The 9,108-nt window shown below is 34.2% G+C and overlaps 1 non-coding gene across 1 annotated transcript; it reads right to left on the bottom strand.

Annotated features, from left to right (window-relative positions):
• Nucleotides 1–1,146: 1,146 nt before the first annotated feature.
• LOC133337253 (U4 spliceosomal RNA) lies at nucleotides 1,147–1,287 on the bottom strand. Its single transcript, XR_009754580.1, has one exon. It is a non-coding gene; the product is annotated as a U4 spliceosomal RNA (small nuclear RNA).
• Nucleotides 1,288–9,108: the final 7,821 nt, after the last annotated feature.

Raw genomic sequence — 9,108 nt, forward strand, 5'->3', positions numbered from 1 at the left:
CCAAAGTCCCCATATATCATTCGATTTCCACGAAATTTGGCATAGCGTAATGAATTAGGTCTAGAATGATGTGTGTAAAATTTCTTGAAAATCGGTTCAGATTTAGATATAGGTCCCATATATATGTTCGACCGGTTTAATGTAAATGATCTACCAAAGTCCCTATATAACCTTCGATTTGCACGAAATGTGGCATAGCGTACTGAATTGATTCCAGAATGATGTGTGTTAAATTTCTTGAAAATCGGTTCAGATTTAGATATAGGTCCCATATATATGTTCGACCGATTTAATGTAAATTGTGTACCAAAGTTCCTATATATCCTTCGATTTCCACGAAATTTGGTACAGCGTACTGAGTAAAGTCTACAATGATGTGTATTAAGTTAATCAGTTCAGTTTTAGATATAGCTCCCATATATATTTTCGTCCGATTTTTGGTAAATGGTGCACCAGAGTCCCTATATATCTTTCGATTTGCACGAAATTTTGCACAGCATAATGAAATAATACAGCGTACTGAGTCTACGATTATGTGTATTAAGTTGCGTGGAAATCGGTTCAGATTTAGATATAGCTGTACATTTTCGCCCGATTTAATGTAAATGGTGCACCAAAGTCCACATATATCTTTCGCAATGAACTTAGTATAAATTATAAGTTAGATATAAATGCTGCACCGAATTCCCCAGGTGGTCCGAACGGCACAAAATTTTGCACAACTTATTGAAGTTATTATGAGATAACGTGTGGCAAGTTTTCTTGAAATTGGTTCAGATTTAGATATACATAATTCCTAAATATAGTTTCGTCAGATTTTAAGTTAAATGTGCACCAAAGACCCAAAGTTATATAGTTTATATAACCTTTATAAATGCGACGTCTGTTAATATTCATCTGTTGAATATACCCAAAGTGGTGGAGGGTATCGTATAGTCGGCCCCGTCCGACTATACTGCTTTCCTTACTGGATTTTTTTGTAAAATGATTTCATTCCTAAGGAGAATACAAAATATTTAAGTCTTAAACAAACATGTTCTCGGTATGATAACAACCCATTTGCACCCCAGTTATCTCCCATAACCAGGTTCTCCCTATTTGGAGTACATAAACTGTTTCTGGTATTTAAAATTGATTACCATATTGGCCCTTGCGGGCTTTCAAAAATTGTCATAATGGACGGTATTTCACGTCCACTATGACGAGGTATTGGTTAAAGTTTTCAACTAGCAATAATCGCACCTCAGCTAAACTTCATTGGTTACGATATTACCACTGCGCAAGGCTAACGGTACTGTGACATAGCTTAATATTTTAGGGTTCCACATTCATGGTGTTAATGAGAATTATGGAGGGCATAAACGTTGATATTGTGCATTGAAGTTAAATATCTGGACGAAGAAAATGCAACCGTTGGCTGCAAGACGCTGTAGGGATGAACTAACCTAGAAACTTGTTTTTGAAGCTTTTGTTATGAAAATAAATAGGGAACATTAATGTGCTACAAAGGGGGATGAAAGTGTCTATGCATGAAAGTGGTGCTTTGATGGAGGACTGCACACTTTTATACGCTCCACCAGCTTGTGTACGTTCAAAATTCTATAAATCGGTCGGTGTTATTGCTTTCTTTGATAGTAGGTTGTTCACGTTCTTAACAAAATAGTGTTCGAAATTACATACAAAATTACATGGAACATTTTGATATGGGCCATTTTAAACGATTAAACTATATTCAATAGTATCTAAAACTAAGTATTTTATTCATCAAGAATCCAATATGCAAAATCTAACCACTTTGATGAAAACATTCGGTTAAAAATTTAAGAATTCCGAAAATGGGAGGGGACCTTAATGTGGGGACTAAATAAAATATCTACAAAAATGAGCTTCACTTCGTGAGCGATGCCAAACGAAACATGGGTCATTATACCCTCAGCCTTAAGGCTAATGAGGGTATATGGGAAATTACAAAAATTGTTTAAATTCCTTGAAACTGAGGTTTGCAAGTTTATAACTCGCGAAATATGAACATAATGCATATAATTAATGTCTATTAAATTAAGTGTTCTTGTCATAATCTTAAAATATTGGTAATAAATAATAAGTTTGGTGGAAGCTGTGATGGTGGTAATGTAAAAAAATGAGTGAAAATGTGTTGAAGCCAACGAGTTTTTTGTGTTCGTTCCTGATTTGCGGCTAAACTACACAACGCACGCACATGTGTCTAATTTGCAGCATACCCCATGGACAATATGGTACTAATGTATGATTTTTCGATATAATCACTTTTCATAGGAGATTACTGAAATCGGATGCGCATAAAAATCGTATGCACGTTGCGTGATTTTTAGCCATCTTTAGGGTTTTTGCATAGTAAAGTGCATCGAGTGGCACACTTTGACCGCTAAATTAAACATCGAGAAATTCATAATTATTGAAAGACATTGATTCGATTTATACGAAAATCGCATGCGCATCAACTAATTTTAACTAATAATTTTAACGAATTGCATGTTTTAGAAGATTAAGGCAAAACCGTATTCCCTTAACCATACTAAAAAAATCGAAAATTCAAAAAACATTTCGATTTAATTAAAAAATTAAGTTATTTTATTTTCAGATTTCTTCATGCTTCTATTTGTTTTTCGCTACAATTTAACCGGAATTCAATGCGATTTGACAAGTATGCAAAGAAAACAAATGTGTTTAACCATTTGTGAAGAAATTCGGGAATTGCAACAAATAGGAATTAATTTAATTTATATTTGAAATACAAGATTTAAAACCACTATAACTTTTGTGCGCAGCAATGAATTTGTGAACGCGTACATATTTCGAATCAGCATATTTTTCTTAACCTATGTACCAAAAATCATGAACGTGCTCGCAAAAAAATTTTTCAATTTTTTTTTTTTATGGAATTTTAAAAGAATTTTGTAATTTCCCATATACACTTTGATACGGTGAAAATGTGCCTCATCGAAATATTTGTTTTAGACCCTATGTTTCTTTGGACCAAACCCGTTTCAGCAAATTTGGAGTCGATTTACACATGAACATCCGTTGTCGATCTGTCTGGCTGGTGCGCACGATAACTCTAGAAGGGAATAATCGATTTCATTCTAACTTTGTATATAAACTTTGATACGGTGAAAATGTCCCTCATTGAAAAATTGATTTTAGAATCCCCTGTTTCTTTGGTACAAATCCGTTTCAGAAAATTTGGAGTCGATTTACACATGTACGTCCGTCCGTTGTCCGTCTGTCTATCTGGCTGGCTGGTGCGCACGATAATTCTCGAAGGGAATAATCGATTTCCTTCAAACTTTGCACACCTTAATATTAGCTTAAGTTCGAGGATGGGGAATATCGGTCCACTCCTTCTGGTACCTCCCCACAATGGTCAAAATTGAGCAAATAAATAACTTTATAATAACATGCAAACGGACTATTCGATTTTAATGAAACTTTGTACAACCTATTATCTTTACCAAGCCTAGATCAAGTTAGATGATGGGACCCATTGGTCCACTCCTTCTGGTACCTGCCCCACAGAGGGTCAACATTTTCTATATTAGTAAATCCAATATCAGGCTAATGGAATGTCCGATTTGAACCAAACTCTGCACAATCTTTTATCATTACCAAGCCTAGATCAAGTTTGAAGATGGGACCCATTGATCCACTCCTTCTGGTACTCCCCAACAAATGGTCAACATTTTCAATATTGATGAATCCATTCTCAGGCGAATATAATATCCGGTTTGAACCAAACTTTGCATAACCCATTACCTTTATCAAGCCTAGATCAAGTTTGAGATTGGAACCCATTCGGACACTGCTTCTGGTACCTACCCACAAATGGTCAAAATTTTCAATATTTATAAATCCAATATCAGGCGAATGGAATGTACAATTTGAACCAAATGTTGCACATCCTATTATCTTTACCAAGCCTAGATACACTTCGAAGGTGGGGCCCGTCTGCCCTCTCCTCTGGTACATTCTTCAAAAAGGGTCAATATTATAAAATTTTTTACTTGTTTACTGAGAGATTTTCTGCTCACTGAGAATCTATACGAATAAATGAGTAAAGTGATTGACTGACTGACTTAACGATTTAGCAACGATCAAACGAGTGCTGAAGCTAGAATCTTGAAATGTGGGATGAGGGTCACTCTTAGTCCGAAGGTATCATATAAGGCTGGGTAGGAAAAGTACTAAATGTGGTACCATCTACATTTGGGGAACCGGTAGAGCTAGAACTCTGGAATTAGAATGAGGTTGACTGATGGAATGTATAATATAAGGTTGGGAGAATAAGAAATCCATTTTTTGTGTGAATGGTTTAAAACAGCTATGGCCGATTTATAGCTCCTGGGTGATGTTACGGCTGCAAACATGCTGGTCAAGTTCGATAATTTCTCCGATTTTATCGACATTTTCAGGGTAGATCTTTAACTTAAAAAATTCCTCAACGGAATCTACGAAACCAAAATTGCACATACTTGGCTGTAACAGTATGGGAACTATAAATATCCTCCACAATTTTAGCCGCTTGGCTTGCATTTTCACCTTTCTCTTTATTAACTTACATTTTTAACACCCTGTAACTCACAACTGAATGCACCAAACAAAAAACAGCAAAACATTTTTTTCACTGCGAAATGGCACCCTTCCAACGAATATAAATTTGAAATTGTTCGATCTATACTTTACGAGAAATCTATCAGTACAACCATCTGCCGAAAAAATAATGGATTTCTTTTTCCCCAACTTAAAACATAGCTGCTACTCCTAGGTGCGGCAAATGGAAGTATATCGGTCCATTTCTTGGACTATTTCCCACATAACGGATTTCGAATATTGTGGGGGTTCGTTTGGCTCGTTTTTCAATCAATTTGATTTTCATTAATTTATTTCATAGACCAGAAAATCTACCAACCAAAAATTATCAATATTGGTCCATGTTTCGGGGTAGTCTCCATATGATGGTATTCTCAATATTCGATATATTGAAACTGTTGATCACGTTTTTTAAATTTGGTATTTGTTTCTTAATGCGTAGACATTTTTCCTACTAAACATAAACCGAATTGGCTCTATTTTATTCAGGTTCTCAGAGAGTGTTGTGAATGTAATTTGACTGTAAGGGATATTTGATCGTAAAACCCATTTTTGTGGATTTTCTGATATAGACCAGCCATAAAAATCCCGGCCTATTTGGCATACCGGATTCCAGGTTAATAAAATACATCTTTACAGAAATTATGCATTATGGATTACCCTACTTCCATATAAAGCAATAACATAGCTGCCATATAAGATCACGACCTATGTAATGAATTTAAAATTAACACCACAATGTTCGGTCCGGCCGAACATAACGACTTTTTATACCCTTCACCTCTCTGTGGTATTAGGTCTGGTATTATGTCTTTGTGCATTTGTTTGTAATAAGCAAAAGGAAACGAGATGGTTCTTTTTGAGAATATGCATAGAATTCACATTCTGAATCGATTTATACCTGTCCGACTGTCCATTTATATATTTTTTATCAGAAAAGTACAGTTCGCATTTATGATTCGATTTGGATGAAATTTGACACAGGTCACTTGTTGGGCTAAGTATGAATCCTATTGAAATTGGAGAATATTGGTCCAGATTTAGATATAGCTATATACATAGTTATATATATATATATATAATTATAGCTATATATATATATGGGCAATATTGCCAATTTTTTAACATTCCATTTTCAAAAAATGAACTTTTTGGTTTTTGTGGCACATCAATGATTTTTGGTACACATATAGAGAAAAATGTTCTGACTCCGAAACCGGTCGCAATCATATATTTGGTTGATGCGCGCCAAAGTTATAGAGGTTTGAATTTTGGGCATAAGAAAAAAAATTTAAAATTACGCCATTTATTATATTGACCAAAAATGTTTATATAGATCTACCTCCTTAAAATAAGATTACATCAATATTTTCATTATATTAATGACATACACACACCTACAAATTAATTTAAAAATATCTATATAATCTAAACACCATGATGAATCAAATGATATCAAAATCACACAAGTCCGTGTAGCGGTTTGTAAATCACAATATATTGAGAAAAACTATTTGTTTTTGGTTCGAAAAAATAATGTCATCATATTTATTTTTTTAATTTTATACATGAAATTTCAGAAAAAAAATTTAGGGTTATTCTGCTATTTTACCCGAATTTCGCCGAAAAATTTACATATATAATAATCACTTTTTGTGTATAAGTATACGCCTTGCGAATTATATCAAAACCCTTCCGATAAATTTTGGGGTTCTATAAATAGGAATAAATCTTAAAATAAAATAATATTTGAAATATACGTTTTAAATTGTGTCTAAATCGCGTAATTCTCAAAATCATTTGATGCGCATGCGGTTTCCAGGAAGCACTTAAGTTTATCTTCCAATCCATATGTAGTTTGCGAAATTTCATTTGACGGCTAAGATGTGCCACACGTTCCATTGAAGTACCCAAAAAATCGTAAAACGCGAATAATTTCCGAGAACTCCATATGCCATTAACGCGCATCCGATTTCGGTGTGCACCCTAAAAAAATACAACGATCTACACCCATTTCAATGTGATCCATTAAGAACCATGGATGTGCCAGATCACACTATTTTTGAGATAAATTGGGTTCATCTCTCTTTCGGCTGAAATTTTTAAAGTTCTCTTTTCGAAAAAGATCAAAATCCGTATGAACTCATTTATTGATGCGGAAATGATCCACAGAAAACGCAAATAAATCCGCTATATTTTAAAAAACATTTTTTGCCAAATTGCCTAGTGGATGGATTTTCACGAAGAAGATTTTATATCATCCGAAACGTTAAAAACCTATTGATCGCGGTTTACAGATCTAAAAATTTGGCCCGAAAAATAGTTTTTTTTTAGAAATTTGATCGCACAAAATTTTCACCATCGGATGAGTATTACTCTGAAGCTGTGCATACTACATGTACAAAATAGATATCAAATTACACAGATTCGCGACTACAATAATCTTGTAATCGATTTTTAGAAATTTCTGGTTGCGTATTAAAGCCAGAAGTAAAATTAAAAAAGCACTCAAAATCGAGCTTCAAAATGTCAGCATCATTTAAAGGTAGATGCAGTTAAAATTTTGAAAAATGATACATAAGTGGCGTAGTACCCATTTTGTTGGCTTCTAGTTTTACTTTGACACGAATACCGTGAAATGAGTGGCCTAGTCTCAAATCTATAGAGAACATAAAAAAACTGGTTCGCCTCAACCTGTTTTTACACATTTTTTACATTAAAGTAGGCACAGCTTCTACCAAAATAAAGTTTGGAGGTCAATATCATGAGCAGTTTGCAACGACAGACCAATTAACCTAAACCTATTCACTTTTTTTCATATACTTAAGTAATTCCTGAGTTATAAAGGGGTGAACCTCCGCTTCAGCTATGTTAACAAATTGGCAATATTGCCCATATATAGTTTCGTCCGATTTTATGTAAATAGTGCACCAAACTCCCAAGGTGGGCCCGATTGAGATAACATTTTGCACAGCGCACTTAATTATCTACTGATTGGCGTATGTGATGTTTTGTATAAATCAGTTCATATTTAGATGTAGCTCCCATATATATCTTCGTTTGATTTTATGTAAATGGGGCACCAATCCCCATATATTTCTTTCGATTGGCACGAAATTGTGCTTAGCCTAACAAATTTAGTCTATAGAGATGTGTATAAAGTTGCATTGAAATCGATTCAGATTTAGATATAGCTTCCATATATATAATCGTTCGATTTAATGTAAATGGGACACCAATCTTGTTTCGATTGACACGAAATTGCGTTTAGCATATCAAATTGAGTCTAGGATGATTTGTAATAAGTTTCATTAAAATCGTGTTATGTTCTGATTCATATAGGGGCTATATCATACGACCTTATGTAAATGGTGCAATAAAATCCGTTTTATTGAAATCGGTTTAGAATAACGTGTATTGGAATTTGTAAATTATGTCCAGATGTAGATATAACCCTTGTATTTTTTCGTCTGATTTCATGCAAATCTGATCGAGAGCGCACTGTGCTGCAGCGTACTTTGATTTCATACAAATGGTAGGAGAAAGAACCCAACTCTGTCGATTCACATGCAATTATTGACAGTTTTCCCAATGGTATGTGTATAGAATAATTTATCTTGGTTCAGATATCTATGTAGATCACATAATTAATTTCGTACGAGTCCATTCTTTTCTATCGACAGGATATTGTACATATGAGCAGCTCTTGTATGTACCCAAAGTGGTGGAAGCTATCATATAGGCGGACGGACCGACTTTTGAACTTTCCTTACTGTTTACTTTTTGAGAAAATATTGGTTAAAATCTCTCACATAAAGCTGCCCAACTATTTTCGGCAATGTAGGCTCATTCTACCCAATTAAGTGGTTGTAGATTATCATTCCGGGTTATTGACGACTGATATCGATTCTTGCAAATCTACCCCGAAAGAAACTATTCCAAAGAAAGGTCCCGTATTATTTGAAGTGTTTAGCCACATATTACCACAGAAGCAGCTGTAATTTAGCATTTCACATTCCTGGTGTATAATAATTTTTTTCTAGAATGCATGTCCTTTTTAAATAACCAGCTTAAATGTTCCCGCTTTATTTTCGTTACGTTTAAGTTCCTAACCCAGTTTTCATACTACCTACCTCCCTAGTATAATATTTTGTGTTAGGTATATAACTATGTACATGTACACATGTATATCTCTATCTTCCTTATTATGGTCAAGAATGTTATTAACAAGTAATGCTTCTTGCCAAAGTTAAATAATGTCATGCTAAACTCTATCTAGGAGGCCATGTGGTCTGTCCTTCCATTGTGACGATATAGTTAGTTGATGTATAGTGTATTATGATGTATATATCCTTTTGTATATATTATTTTGAGTTAAAGGTGTTTAATTCACACCTACACATATGTCCAGCTGAATATAAATAATACACAAACAGGATAATATAAACTCCGGATGGAGTCTACTGCCTAAGGCTTTAATTG

This window comes from Musca vetustissima, unplaced genomic scaffold (genome assembly GCF_032173495.1).
Source record: "Musca vetustissima isolate MV318-11 ecotype Yass unplaced genomic scaffold, APGP_CSIRO_Mvet_v1 utg64662, whole genome shotgun sequence".
NCBI classification, from domain to species: Eukaryota; Metazoa; Arthropoda; class Insecta; order Diptera; family Muscidae; genus Musca; species Musca vetustissima.